At 38.7% G+C, this 16030-nt stretch overlaps 1 long non-coding RNA gene across 1 annotated transcript in view; it reads left to right on the top strand.

The window, feature by feature from the left end:
* The window catches only part of LOC125243413, a 49869-nt gene extending 41128 nt beyond the window's left edge, over positions 1–8741 (top strand). The window contains exon 3 of the long non-coding RNA XR_007179045.1: positions 8183–8741. This is a non-coding gene — a long non-coding RNA (uncharacterized LOC125243413). The remainder of the gene's footprint in view (positions 1–8182) is intronic.
* The last annotated feature ends 7289 nt before the right edge of the window (positions 8742–16030 follow it).

Genomic DNA, 16030 nt, shown 5'->3' with positions numbered 1-16030 from the left:
CTTCTGTAAAATACATACAGAAGTTCACCCACTACTAAACACATAACAGTAATGAAGAAAAAAAAATCAACCTCATAGTTATTTCATTATAATACTGTGATTAAAAGAAAACACTTTTTAGTTGTTAGTTTGTTTTACTTAAAACATTCACTTAATGTCCAGTAGACACCTCATCCATGATGGTGTCTGAGAGCAATATCTCTGACATAAGTTGTCACTGTTCCCACAAGGGAACCCTTTTCAATTTGAAACACACTGTGAAAGTTGCTAATTGGCAGTTGTTTTCTTAGCCTGCCATAACTTGTTAGTTTGAATCAGTAAACATGTGGCATTAGTAAACTCCTCCGCATCTGTGCCCTCTGCAGTCCTTCAGACACCACACAAAGTTGCCTTATGAAATCAAACCCAGTGACTGAATTCTCCTCGGTCGCAAGGTTAAGCTTTTGATCTCAGCAAACAGATTCTTTAAAGGCAGACGCAAAAAAAGGGCAGATAGGACTAAATGAATGCATGTTTGCATTCACTCGTACCTTATTTTTGTCGAACATGAGCCTTTGATGTTCTGTTTGTTCTCAAACACTCTAGATATAAGCCAGTGAGAGCGAGAGCTGAGCACATGCAACTCAAGAGATCCAAACTCCTGTATTTAAACTTGTACTCAGTTCCAGAATCCAGTGTACTTCTTATAGAGGCATCTTGATGCCCTTTTGATCCGAAGGCTGTTCCAAAAAGTAGGCAACTTTATGTTGCCTCCTAAGATAGCTTGTTTTAGTTCAATCCTAAGGCATTGTTGCATGTATATGTGGCTCTCTGGAATAATTTGTTGATTAAATCTCTGCAGTCTGTATTTTTGTATAATGGTGCTACACCAGCGTTTTTCAAACTTTTTGACTCCAAGGCCCACCCGTTGTCTACAACATTATTCGAAGGCCTCCTAGCACTAGTTTTGTTTTCAAAACTTAATTTAATCAATGGGAATTCCTAGTTTACATATTCAAAATGAGTGACTTCAATAAAATCGATAATAATCGATAATGAAAATCATCGACAGCGATTCTCATTATCGATTAGTCGGGTCTGCCCACCGTGCCAGTCACATCAAATTGCAGCACTGAATAATGCATTTCTACGGACAAAATGCATCTAAAAATAATGAAGGAAACAGATTGAGCAGCTGCAGGAAAGGTACGTGATCAAAGCTGATCAAAACATGAGAGAGATGCATGTGCTTCCTTAGCATAAAATGTTCATTCTACGGCTATATCCTTATCTGTATATGTTACAAATTCACGTGAGCATTTCCATTTTGCATGAGGCTTGTCCTGACCGTCTGCATTAAACTTTAAACTTTACTGAATGAGCACCGGCACGCGCACCCGTCTCAGACAGATGGACCGCATGAGAGAGGGAGACTATTAATATTAGTCTTCATTTTTAATGTAGAGAGATTTAAACTATATTCACTGTATACAGTGCTAAAGTTATTAGACATATGACACCCAATGTATGGTTTGTGCCACAGGTCAGGGCAGCCTAAACCATCAGTATTGGTGCTAAAATCATTTTTCATGTTTCTGTAATGATCAATCCACCAGTATGTGTAAGCTCTTTAGTTACAGCAGTGTTTCTTATATTTATTGTTGTTATCCATGAATTTTTGATTTTACTGTTTCACAAGAAAGGCAGGAAAAAGTAAAACACTTCATAGTTGTTGTTTTTTTTTTTTTTTTTTTTTTTTTCCTCAGATGCCCAATTACAGTCAATAACAACAGAGACTGTTAAGTTTTTTTGGATATCATGTGGGAATATTATTTATAAACTACTTAGTTATTTCAGTTTGTTATTTTCCTAACAAATGTCAATACCATTTTTAGCTTTAAACAAGTTTTTGATAGATTCCTAAAATATGTGTGTTCTCTCTTTTTTATGACAGGTAGTCTAATAAATTAAGCACTGTATATTTTCATAGCATTCAGTTGGCACATTTGTTTGAAGTACATTGGGCAGGATGTGCAATAGTGTTTATTTGTCAATAAAATAAAAATAAATAAAATCGGAAAAATAATCGGCCAACTAATTTACATGACTTTTCAAGGTCTAGAAATCACACTTTTAATCCTCTCATATATCCAGGTTTTCCAAGACTGAGCAAATGCTGATTCTTCAAAGGGGGAAAAAGAAAAAAAAATGTTGAGAAAACAAAGTCTTGATTTTTAGTTGTTTTAGGTTATTTCAATTATTTATTTATTTATTTATATATATATTTATTTTATTTATTTATTTTTTGTGTGTGTTTGCCGTAGGGCTGCACTATTAATCGGAATAATATACTGAAATTGCAATATGGCTAAACGCAAATGCTGCGATTTAATTAAATATATATGTATTTCAATGTGAAGCTGCCACGGACTGCATTTTCCATCATCCTCCCTGGCACCTAACCACACATACCTGGAACTCCTCTAGCCCTTATCACCAGCACTATATATAGAGCACACACACTCCCTCAGTCATTGTCTCAGTCAAAGACTCAAAGTCAACAATACAAGACTATCTCATCTGCTAATGATCTCAAGTATTATTTCTTACCTGTTTATGCATTGTGTTCCTACCATATCTCCAAATAAACGTACCTGCTTGAGTTTTACCTCAGGTCTGGTCATTGAGTCCAATCCTGAGCATGACAGAAGTCATGATACATCGGTGTTTGCAGCATCTCAGAACGGCTTGATTCCCAGTAAATGCTGCTCCGGCATGAACACCATCTGGATCTGCTCTGAATATGAGAAATCTTCTTTTGTTTTTTCGCAATTTTTATCAGAAAAATCAGAATACGATTTTTTCCCTTAAATTGTGCAGCCCCAAATATAATCATCTTGTGGCCCCCTTGAAAGTTTGCTGAGGCCTCCTTTTGGGCCCTGGACCCTTGGTTGAGAACCACTGTTCTACACTGTATAACTGACTGTTGTCCCATGCATAGTAACTGTGCTAGTTTGATGGCTTTGTCACGTCAGGGTTTATTTTGTAATAATGACCAGCTGACTGATTATTCCTTGCATAAACCTTGTTTATAATCGGTCAACAGAAAGAATGAACCGGGTTTAGTCTCAGCTATGTTTTTGGACCATGAGTGTCTTAGGGTTCGTTTACATAAAAACAAAGTAATAAAAAACTGAAAAGTTTTTCTTTCTGCTTTTTGCGTACATAAGACAAAGTTGTGAAAATGATCCCCGTTCACCCTGAATTATTCATGCCAGGCCAGTAGTTGATGTCACTTTGTAAAGAAACACTACGCACCTATAGACTGAACACAAAATACATATGCACGTGACATCACCGTTTTCACAAATTCACGTTTTTGTAATTTACACGAAGACGATAACACAAGTTTTCAGGCCCCCAAAACGGCGTTGTTGCATAAATGAACAGACAAAACGCATACAAAGTTTTCCGTTTTTAGTTGAAAACGGTGTTGTGTAAATGGCCCCTTAGATTCCAAACAGAGCATGAGGTTAAACATTCTTCTGTTTTAATATTTAACAAAGTGATAAGAACAAAAGGTGTACTTTTTGTCTTGGTAAAGACAGATTCTTGCACTGGAATATTCCCGATTCAAGACGAGCAGAAAAAAGCTCATACACCACCCACGTGAAAATGGACATGACAGACACGCATACAGAAACGTCAGACAGGAGGACTGACATGCAGCCCTGTTCAGCTCTGGCACCGCGAGCAGCGAGAGTGCAGAGGGCTCACGTTTCGCCTTATGGACGCTCGCAGAGGACGATTCCAGATGAGTCCCCCGCCCTGCCTCTGTCAGAGCCGGTGATAAATGAGGAGCGGGACTGGCCTCTCTGTTTATTTAGACCTCTTGTTTCTGACATAGTCCTGCTCAAATCCAGCGCTGAAGTGTCTGCTATTAAAACATAACCCGACCTGACAACAACCAGTCCTCTGGGCATTCGCCCCCCTCGCGGCAGCTGGGACCGGACTCGCGCTCTGGAAGGGGAACCGCGGCAGCAGACTGTAGCAGACTTTCCAGTACATTAGGAGTCCATGAAAGATCTGACCAGAGCTTTGGCCACATTCACTCCACACAAACATATGGGAAAGCATTAGACTCTATTCCGGGCTTTATTTTTATTTTTTTTTCAGAGGGATTCGTCCCCTAAGAGAGACCAATATGAGCTGGAGGGTCCAGGACATCGCAGCTGCCTGGGCCTTTGGGCATGCGTGTCCTTATAAATAATTGTTTCCTGTATGTCAAATCCACTTTTCGCTCGACTGCTGAACACGGCAGAGGCCTAGCGATGGTTTTAGCTTGTAAAACATCTCAATGTTCCAGTCCTGCGAGGGAAGGCTGGAGGTTTGAGCTCTGCCAGTTGTTGCTCAGAAGTCAAGCCGGTCCACTTATGTTGCGGCGTTCTGCCTTGGACCACTTGCAGGCGTCTCACATGGTTGCCTGGCATGTGCTCTTGAGCGTCGTGACTGCAGATCTGTAATGGTGAGAAAATCTCAAATCGACAGGGGACCTGTGAAACGTGAGCCAGCTCTTACTTAGCTTTATGTTTTTACAAATGTTCAGAGCAGACAAGCAATGACGCAGGCCATCAAACCTTAATACCTCATCAGAAGAGAGGAAGTGGGGGTCTGTAGGAAAGTATACCGCAGGGGAGCGATTTGGCACTGTCGCTCCTTCGCTCGTAGGACATGTGGTGACAACTGCCTCTCTCTCACAAAACAAACAAGCTTCACGGGACCATTAATATGCAAGTTCACAGATACCGTAATTGAAAATCCCCTTCACGTGGACGTGTGTGAGAGAGAAAGGGAGCGGAGGGGACATAATTGTGTGTTTTGTTAAATGTGTTGGGATGAAATTGGAAGCGGACTGTGTGTTTTTGTTTGGGGACCTCAGGCGTGTTATTCGGCTGCGGTGTCCTGGATTCAGATCCGCTGGTCTCAAGTGGGCACATCTGAAAACCGAGGGGGTTTGGCAGGGAGATGGCAGCCTGTGCTTATATGAGGCCCCGAATTTAATGAGCATGAATAATGAATAATACACTCTACATGCTGATCTCTGAATGAGATGCCAATTTATTAGGCCAAACCCTTCCTACTCTGTTTCCCCCCTCTCATTTTGACTTTAGCTTACCAGTAAAAGAGCTTCAGAAACTTGTACTATTTTTGCAGTATGCATTATGTGTACCTAGCATAGCACGCACATGTTTTGTATGCATGGAATACACGGATTACAAACTACATTTGTTAAATTGAGTGGTATCTATGAGAATCCACAACAGTGGTGCTGGCTGGTTGGTTTCAAGATTAGGGAAGCACATTAAGCACATATGGGTCATTGACGAATAAGGTTTTTAAAAGGGTAAAAAAACAAAAAACATAACGGAGATATAATTAATTTTGAAGTTTTATTAAAGGTTCTCTAAGCGATCCTGAGCGGAGTAACTTCCTGTTGACGTTCAAAGTGTTGTCAAACAAAACAGAGGCTAGCTAGACCCTCCCTCCTCCTCCCCCCCCCTCCCCTCCGTGCTTCCTGAAACAGTCATGAACGCGCATTTAAAATCATTCTTGTCGGTTATTGGCTGGAGCATGTTTATTATTATTATTAGTGGTCCAGGCTGCACCAGTTTGTTTTTATTGCCGTTTTCGGAGCTTGTGGCGACTACAGAGACCGCATTTTTTTACAGTGTGTTCAGGGGACAGGCAGCTATCGGATAGTGACAAAAATTGTTTTGTTTTTTTTTGCTGTATGTGACAAAAAATGCTTTGGCCTAAAAACACGTGACATCACTTTAAGTGTTAACAATGAGATTGTGGTTTTTATAATCAATTAACACTGCTTTTGTCATTTTTTTTACAACATGAACAAAATTTGTCACCAAAAAAGTCATTCAGTTTAACCAAAATTTCTGTTTTACCGAATGGCACTATTTTCTAACAATGCTAACAGGCTGATATCTAGCAAAAGAACAATCAAATATTTTATATTTAGTACAAGTTTTTAAAATGTTACAACATTTTCCATGTTTTATAGCAGTTGTACCGAATGACCTGATGTTTCGTGATAACATGAATTTTTCAAATAGTTAAGAGAGCGTTAGTTGCTTTGCTTTACAACCATGTGGTCCTTCGCAGGTGTCTGAATGATGGCACAACCTGTCACATGATATTGACCGCATGACTTGATCCAAAATGGTCTCTTTATATTGGTTACTCCGAATGACATCAATGAAATTCATTTTTTTGGACATTCTTTCTCATAACAAAGCAACGACTTCTACACATAATGTAATGCCATTTTGCACTTTGTTGATACATTATGTTATAAAATCATGCCAGAATAAAAAATATATACATTTATTACATTTTAAAATATTTTAATCACAAATTAAATGGCTGTTTTGGCCTTTGAACGGTTAAACCAAATGACCTTTTGACACTTCAGAATTTTTAAAATACCTTTATGTTGCAAAATATAATTAATACCTTTTGGATTCGTTTAAAGAGATCTAGTTGTACCAACTTACATACTTTGGATGTCATTTCTTAGTTTTTTATTATTATTAAGGCCTTTGGACAGAAAAATGACCCGTCACACCATTGACCCATTTAACACGTATGCATTGTGTTATTTTTCAGATTTTATTCTTTTATTCAGATTTTACTCTCTTTTGAGCTATAGGAATGCTGTATAATAATGTATCCTACAATGCAATGCATTTAACTTGAGCAGTCAGTCTTTCTCTTGACTCGGATATATAATGATATGGACAAAAGTTAAAGGTGCTAAAGAGGATGTTTTGTTTTATACATTTTTGCAATATTACTTGAAACTGTCTTTACTAACTGATAAAAGACTATTTATTAGGCGCACTGAAAGGAATAATATTAATATACATCATCTGTGCACGAGGTAGGGCCTTAAAAACATCAGCCAATCCAAAAAGATTGGCCCTCTGGCTTGTCAATCACTGCCATGACGTTCCTTGTGAGAGACGTGCGCGGCTGCGCGCTTCAGTAACTTTCCACACTCCACAGGCGCTGCATGCAATGTTTTAGTCAGGAGACAGGAGTAACAACTGCAGATTATGAGTTACCTGCGGTGAGTCCGACATAATGAATCTACTAACACGACACAGCGAATGCCGGTGGTAAACACTCGTGTTCCAATATTCGTGCACGAGATTTGGGAGGCATTCCCTCGAAATGAGCTGTAAAGGAGGGGGTTGTTCTTACGCATGTGCTCATTTCAAAAACTCACTAACAGTCTTTGGTTTCTCAGTCGACGAAAATATCCTCTTTAGCACCTTTAAAGCTGCAGTTTTTGATCAAATACAGTTTGTCACAGTTTACTTTATTTTGCTATCCTCACTTACATAAATGAACTATAGTGTCCTGTACCCACTAGTAAAATATATCAAAACATATAAAAAATGTCTGAATAATTTTTGGTTTGACTGTAAATGCAGCCTTTTTGAACATAATAGTCTGTTTTTCTTCTTACACACACACACACACACACACACACACACAGAATAAAAATGCAATGCAGAGTCATTGGTTGATGAAAGGCAGGCCGTGCATGAGTGTTTGCTAGTATTTCCTCACTGAATTATTGATGGAGCTAATCAATACCTCTCCAGACCTTAATACACCAATTGATTCCTCTATTATCTCCATCTTTATGAACTGTTTTGAATGTGAATAAAGAGAAGACCAAACAGAGGTGCGTCTTCAAATATGTCTTTTTAAAACCCCGCTGACTGCTACTATCAGCATGATAGATATGTTTTATGACTCTGTGAAGTTTAATACTCCTAATACCTGGGAGTACCTGGCAGATGCAGGAGAATTTCAGCCAGACTGCTGCGGTTTCCGACTCCCACTTCACACACGGAGCAGAGACCCCGCCGATCTATCTACCATCAAATGCTCTAGATCTGTCAGTCAAGTGGCCTGTCATCCCTCAGGATTGTGGTGTTGTGACGCAAAAGGAAACGTTTAATTATTGATTCAACTATTTTTCACTCCTGTATGTTTGGAGCGATCTCTGATGCGTTGCTTTTGAATGGATCACAGCTCCAGTCTGTTCAGATTGCAGATGCTTTTGTTTAGTTTCTCAGATTTTAGAAACTTGCATTTTCTCTCTCACTCCCTTTAGGTGGACGTGCCAGATGCTTCATATCGCTCTGTCTGCTGACGAGCTGTACCTGTCCCTTTTTCGGTTCAGATGAGAACCCCTCCCGTTGTGCGTGCATGAATCGCAGGCCTCTCTCGTCTCCTCAGCCTGTTATCTGTAAAGAGGGCTGATCTCTTGGCACAAATCGTGGAGTGAGCTGTCGAAGACGTGGCAGGGTTAAGGAGCGAGCACCGCGTCGAGTCTTGAGATGAGAAATCGAGTGGGTGTGCGTGTTGAGTTGGAGAAAAAGGGAAATATCAGACAGGGAGCATTTCAGAAATACCCAGCCTTACCTGTATGACAAAACGTCTAGGGGAAATTGAATATAAACTGCTTGAAAATTTAAAGTAAATGTCTTGAGTGTTGTTAGCGTGTTCTTATGCACTCTTAAACATTATGCTTGGAAAAAGGGAGTTTTCACAGCGATGCCATAAAAGAACCACATTGTGGTTCTCCAAAGAACCTTTCCACAAACAGTTCTTAAATGAGCCATTTTTTCTTTCCTTTGAGCAACTTTTTTTTGCACTATAAATAAACTTTTTTGCAATGAAAAGTAGGCTTGCTGCGATAGTCTGTGTTCAGCCGCAACGTCGGTTCCACCGCAACACTGCCCCCACCGTTGTTTTGATTTTTTTTTTTTTTTTTTTTTTTTTAAATAGTAATAAAAATCATTTAGTTCAGTTAGAGAACATACACTACATTTAATGTAGTGTCTGGAGCGAGAATGTCTGCTCAATGCAGCCTGAGCTGAACAACATTACTTTCGCTTTAGAATTAGGGACAACCCTCCACCCCTGGTGATACCGTTATTACCGGTGTTGTCACACGTCAATTAACCGGTGAGAACATTTCCTCACCGTCACATCCCTAATGGAAAGATTACATTGATGTTAAAGGTTCTTCAATGAACCTTTATTTTTAATAGTGTAGAGTATTTGCTAGGTGTTTTCTTTTTGGGTAATGTTAAAAGAAATCGCTCAGGTCCTTCCTTTAATGTGTGTCTGTAGCACTTTTCACCAGTTTTATCGCCCAGCAAATGAAAATTGTGCATATGATGACTTGGTAGAGTAACAGGTTGCCTGCACACTGCAGCAAACACTGGAAATGCATCAAATTTTCTGTTTTTGCATTGCATGATATCCGTCATGTGACCAGAAGTTTAGCATTGATTGATTGATTGATTGATTGATTGATTGATTGATTGATTGATTGATTGATTGATTGATTGATTGATTGATTGATTGATTGATTGATTGATTGATTGATTGATTGATGTTAGCTTCATGGCAGATACAGGTAGTAATAACTGACAAACCAAAAGTTGACTGGAAATGCAGCAAATATTCTGTAGCATCGTATGATACCCGTCACGTGACCAGGAGTTGGTTGGTTTCGGTTGGTTGGTTGTGTCTGTCAAGTGAGCTTCATGGCAGATACAGGTAGTGATCAAACAACTGATAAACCAGAAGTTGACTACATTGTAACTTTGCTTTCAGAAATCAAATTTGCTGTATTCACACTTGTTTGCAAACTTTCTCTAGCGCCCTAATGTTTTGAGTATAAAGTATAGGCATTATTGATGACTGTGCTGCTAATTATAATTGTCATGCTCTGTGTTTCTGTATTTAAAGATGAAACGGAAAGACAAACACACCTGTTGTCCCATCGGCGCAGTAAATCTGAGCTCAAGTCTATGCGATGGCACCTCTACAAACACAAGCAGCAGTCAAACATTCCCAGCGAGACTTTCACAGAAAAACCTCTAAAACAGCACAGTATAGCGCGGCGCGCGCCAGCAACACTGCTGTATAGCTTTTCAATTGTGATCCCTGTCAAACAACTGTATCCTTCCATGAAGGCAAAAGAATGTGTGAGGCTTTCAGAAGAAGCCCTGGGAGAGCCATATAACATGATATATGTTCACCATGTTCTATCGCAGGCCCTTCTACCCTGTCAGGCTGTTTAAGCATCCTCGGTCCTGCCGCGTTGCTCCCTGCACAAGTTACTTTAAAGAGGCGATGTGAAAATTTGTTTGCCTGAGCGTTTTTCGCCGGTCAGAATCGGAGCTGTCAGGTAACTCATGAAAAAGTAATCGAACTCCCTCCTTGCGTCTTTCACTGTCAGTCGACATCACGTCAGGAGATGCGCGGGCGGCCTCGGCCTCTCGCAGGTACACGACCACTCCCCGTCTCCAACCATATGTTTCAGCTATTTCTGACAGTAAAAATGGCATTTACATCGATGCCGCGTGCTGTTTACAGAGGTTTAAACTCCTGCGTCCTGTGTCGCGTGCTTTTATCCCCATAGATAATACATGAGCTTGTTGGTTTTTAAGGGATGCCGCCATATGCATGAGAGCATTAAATGAAGAGCTAAACTGACAGCTCCATCTGCCAAATACGCTCTTCGTCAAGAAACACGCTCCTCCTCCCTCGTCTCTGTCTCTCTAGAGGACACCATGCTGTCGTCAGTGCTAATACTAAATATTAATAATTTGTTGACCTCAAAGTGTTTGGGAACTCGCAGAGGGCCCGGCAGAACGCCAGGCGCGCTGAATGGCATATGCAGATGTCAGGTGAGCGCTGATTTCCCACTCTCCCTCGCTCTTTGTTTCTGTTTAGCAGCCTCTCGGAAAACAGACAAGTTGCAGCAGAATTCGTCATGAATATTGCATCTCGGGTGCGCGTCAACACAGACGCGCACACACATCCGCACGCGTGCGCGTTCCCTCCTTCCACGCGTGTGACGATCCCGAAGGGTGGCAACAAAACAAGCCCAGCACTTCTGTCAGGCTTTTGTGTAAAATGAGCATTACATGCCTCCCATCAGACTCAGAGGAATCCTAAATACTCATACACTCACCTCTGTGCAATCCGAATGTACAATCTGTGCGTGTTGTAAATAAATTGCATGATGTTTTCTGGATGCCGTCGTGATTTGGCGAAAGCATTTCAGACCTGTGGCTAATGGCTGCCATATCTCTGTACGTGGTGCAACACAATACTGCTGCTCACAATCACATGCTCTGATTCTCAGTGCATAAAAAACACACACAAACCAAGACATGATGGCACTGACTTTTAGTAGAATTTAGTAGTAGTATTATTATAGTAGTATTTAAATGAAACGTTATTCAATTTTTCATGTAAATTTACTTTTTTCACAATTTTTATATTTAATATTACTCTAAAATCTAAGGAACTTTTAGTTTGTGTAAAACTTGTAAAAATGGAAATGGAAATAAATTGAAATATATAAAATAAATTAGTAGCAATGAGTATTAAGCCTATTTTCAATTGAACATCCGCAATATCACATCAAAATACTTTTAACTGTAATAATGATTTGAGGATTTACCATTAAAAAAAAAAAAAAATTCTGGCTGTTATTGACAACTATTTTTGTTGTAATCATATTTTATTAAACTTTTTGCACTTTCCCATATAATTTATATTTGTTCATTTGGATATTTATTCTGTTCATGGCTGTTATTCCATATAGCCAATTCAATGAAACCGACAAAAAATAAAGTGACACATTGTGAAGTGTGTAGGGTCATCTTTATTTTATATTATTGAATATAATTTAACCTTATCTATATTAAAATATAAAATAAGTCCTAAATAAAAATGTGGCATTTTGAAATTTGATTATCTAATGTTTTTGTAAATGCTTTTTTTCATTTTTTTATTTCAGTCCATTTTAAATTTAAATTCCAATTCTGCATCCTGTTTGATGCCTCAATTAAAATTCTGTTCTAAATGGCACAGTCCTAGCTCATATACTCTCAATCTTATCTCTGTCAGAATGACAGTAACCAAACAGATCTCTGTTTGGTTACTGGCATTTTTCCAAATTTCTTCTGTTGTGTTCAGCAGAACAAAGAAATTCATACAGGTTTGGAACAATTTGAGGGTGAGTAAATGATAACAGAATTTTCATTTTTGGGTGAACTATCCCTTTAATGTAACTATCCCTTTATTTAAACACAGTGTCTGTCTTGAAACCTGACTGCTGTTCATGAGAGTGAAAGTATATTTATGGCATGTCTTTGGGATCTACGGGACAGCACTGCTGTGTTTTCACAGCTCTCTCTCAGAGCTCTAACGGCTTTATTGGATCTAAACTGATGGAGGATCATTGGGAAGTCGCTTGATGAGTGTCAGGATGTCAGCGAGACTGATTTACTGCTCTTCACTTGTGCATCCCTGCCACTATCTCCCCTTCAGTGTTGTGTGTACACTGAGAAAAGGAGCGTCTGGTGTTGTGTTGGCCTGACTGTGCTTTCTCCAAGAGTGTTGGGTTTCTCTGAGAGCACAGCTCTTGTCCAGCTTCATTAGACGGATCATTTTAACATTATATAAATGAAGCATCAGCACTCAATCACCCAGATTTACACTTTTTTTTTTTTTTTTTTTTTTGTGGAGTAACTGCCTACCTAACAGGGAACGTTCTCATAACTAACGTTCTGGCAAACTTCTCTCAAATTTATGAGCAAGCGTTCTTCCAGTAACATTAATAGAACGTTCATTTACAATTATCTGGTCTTAAAGGGATAGTTCACCCAAAAATGAAAATTTGATGTTTATCTGCTTACCCCCAGCGCATCCAAGATGTAGGTGACTTTTTTTCTTCAGTAGAACACAAAAGATGATTTTTAACTGCAACTGTTGCCGTCTGCCATGCAAATAATGGGAGTGAATGGAAACTCAATCAATAAGAGTCGAAAAAACTTGCATAGACAAATCCAAATTAAACCCTGCGGCTCGTGACGAAACGATCTGTTTGTGTGAGAAACCGGACAGTATTTATATCATTTTTTTTTACCTCTAATACACCACTATGTCCAACTGCGTTTAGCATTCGCTTAGTGAGGTCTGATCGCGCTCTGACAACGGCAGTGATGTCTCGCGCTTATACTTCAATGAGTGCTAGACATCACTTCCGTTGACACAGCGCGATCAGACCTCACTAAGCGAGTGCTGAACGCAGTTGGACATAATGGTGTATTAGAGGTAAAAAATGATAAAAATATTGTTTGGTTTCTCGCACAAACCGATCGTTTCGTGTCTTAGGACATCAATGTGTCGTCACGAGCCACAGGGTTTAATTTTGATTTGTCTATGCAAGTTTTTTTTGACTCTTATTGATTGTGTTCCCATTCACTCCCATTATTTGACTGACAGACGGCAACGGTTGCAGTTAAAAATCATCATTTGTGTTCTACTGAAGAAACAAAGTCATCTACATCTTGGATGCGCTGGGGGTAAGCAGATAAACATCAAATTTTCATTTTTGGGTGAAGTATCCCTTTAATAATGTTCTTAAAACGTTTATTCATTGTTAATGGAAGTTTTTTTTTAAGTTCCTTTAACATTTTGCCATTGAGATGACTAAATTCATCCTATAAACATATTTTAATGCATTAATTATGCTTTTTAATGTACCTTATAACGCATTGTATGGTCTCATGAATAATTATAGCCACTGTTAAAATATATTATAATCTATTAATTGAACGCCCCTTTAGAACTTCATTAAAACACATGTAACAAGGAGTCTGCAAATATTATAATGCATTTTAACTTACAATTATTATGAAGAGATATAATTAGCGCTGGACGATTAATCGAAAAGTAATTGAAACCGAAATTCAGAACCTCTAACTGACGTAATTTTCCCATGTCGGTTATTTTGTTTATTTAATCCTGTTAATACTTCCCCAATGTTAATACTACTGCGTGTGTAGCCATCTTTATCTCATTTACAACGAGCAGAAATCTGTTAATGTTACGAATCATAGGTAAAATAACTGCTGAAAGTGAGCTGTTATGTCTGATCACTCTTTCAAAATATCTCACCTTTTAATGGCCAAGCATATTTACAGTACAAACCTTGTCAGTGAACTATGAGGGCCAAAAAAAGAAAAAAAACAAACAAACAAAATAATCGTTCATTAATCGTACTCAAGGTAAAATGCTCAATTAATTGAGGTTTTGATTTTAGGCCATAATAGTCTAGCCCTAGATATAATGCATACTAACGTATATTATTAATGCCTTTATAATGCATTATACAGTGTTTAAAACGTTTAAAAAAAAACTGGATGTTTTGAACATTCAGACAACATTCAGAAATAATATTTTCATAACTTCATAATGAACATTAACAAAATGTTATTAGAACATATTTTTGTTAGCTGGGTGTCTCAATCTTTTGGACAGTAAATTAACCGGTCTGAAATAAAAAAAAATATTTGCCAATTCAGTTCATCCCAGCAAAGCAATCAGCACTAAATATTGCAGCAGAGTACACTACTGATTCATGATGTTTTCAACTCAATATTTGTCTAGTTGTATTTTGTCTAATGCTGTAACTCATATTGACATTCATTGTATTTTGTGCCAGATTAATTTTTGTAATTGCAGAATAAATGTGATTGGATACATTCAGTAGTCAGCTTCTTTAAAAGTGGGATGTTTGACTGTACTACTTTTCTTAGCTAATTAAAATGATTTTGTAGCTTGGCAAGTTATAGTTTCAAGTAAGCTGCCAAGTACACCGGTTTAAACATGAAGCGCAAGCAACCCCCTGTATTAGTTAACACAAATTATGTTTAGATACCACGTTTAAGTGCAAGCAGCCATTTACAACTAGCGAAACAACGTTTCCATCAGGCCTGTAAAATGACACCCAAGCCGTAGCTCCCGAAATGCTGCCTAACCCTTGCAGCAGATTGCGTAATGTGGGACTAATTCTCTCCTTGAGCTTTCGTTACTTCGGTACTTTCAGTTCGAAGGATTCTCCACGGTAATCAGACTTTAATTGCTAACAGGGGAGACTGGAGCAGGCAGGCCTGGATGGATCGGAGGAAAAGTGAGCGGGAAATATAGCGCATGTCGCAGTGGAACCCAGAACAGCTCAATTATCCCCCCTGCCAGTCTCCCAGCCAACGTTTTGTGCTCCTCCATTGATTGGACCGACTTTCAGCAACCCAGCGATGCATTTGCGGGCATGCTGCCGAAACCAACACAAAGGGGGCGGGTGTCAGCTTTTAATTGTAACTGTCTTGCAGAATGGTGTTGTTTTAATATCCTGTATAGATTTTTATGTAATACACTTACTTGCAGGCAGCCCCGAGCAAGAATCAATTCGGCACAGGAATCTCCTTTTGTTAAAAGCCAATCTTGTTTTAATGATGCATGAAGAAATATTCAAGCATTGACATTTTCCTGTCAGATTCCTTTAGAAAAATCAATTAAGATGATTCTGCTTTGACCCAGTTATCCAGTTAATGCTTATTAGGAATGTAATATGATTTACTGTCAGCATAATATGTATTTTTTTGGATCTCATCTCATTAGCTTGTGCATGTTTCAAAGAGCAGTGTTGCATCAGATCCTGTTTACAAGTGTCTGTATATGTAAAATGGAGAGGGGTGGAGTGTTTCTGTTGAATGGCGGTATGAGACGGGTCACATACACGGCCCCGGGGCATTCATCTGTCATCCCTTTCTTTCTTTCTTTCTTTCTTTCTTTCTTTCTTTCTTTCTTTCTTTCTTTCTTTCTTTCTTTCTTTCTTTCTTTCTTTCTTTCTTTCTTTCTTTCTTTCTTTCTTTCTTTCTTTCTTTCGAGATACCAAGTACTGATAAAAACATGCTTTTTGCATGGTGCAATCTCAACAACTAGTTAATGTGATGTTGTTTGCAATGCATTTAAAAGCATTGCCGTGCAAAATACCTGCAATTAGAAACAGACCACTAAATAGATTTCACTAATAGTTTTTAACAGATTCACACTTTATAATCAACTTTACTTGTCAACACTATCA

The sequence above is a fragment of the Megalobrama amblycephala genome, linkage group LG13 (assembly GCF_018812025.1).
Source record: "Megalobrama amblycephala isolate DHTTF-2021 linkage group LG13, ASM1881202v1, whole genome shotgun sequence".
NCBI classification, from domain to species: Eukaryota; Metazoa; Chordata; class Actinopteri; order Cypriniformes; family Xenocyprididae; genus Megalobrama; species Megalobrama amblycephala.
The sequence above is the reverse complement of the archived record's forward strand: the minus strand, read 5'-3'. Positions and strand labels throughout refer to the sequence as shown.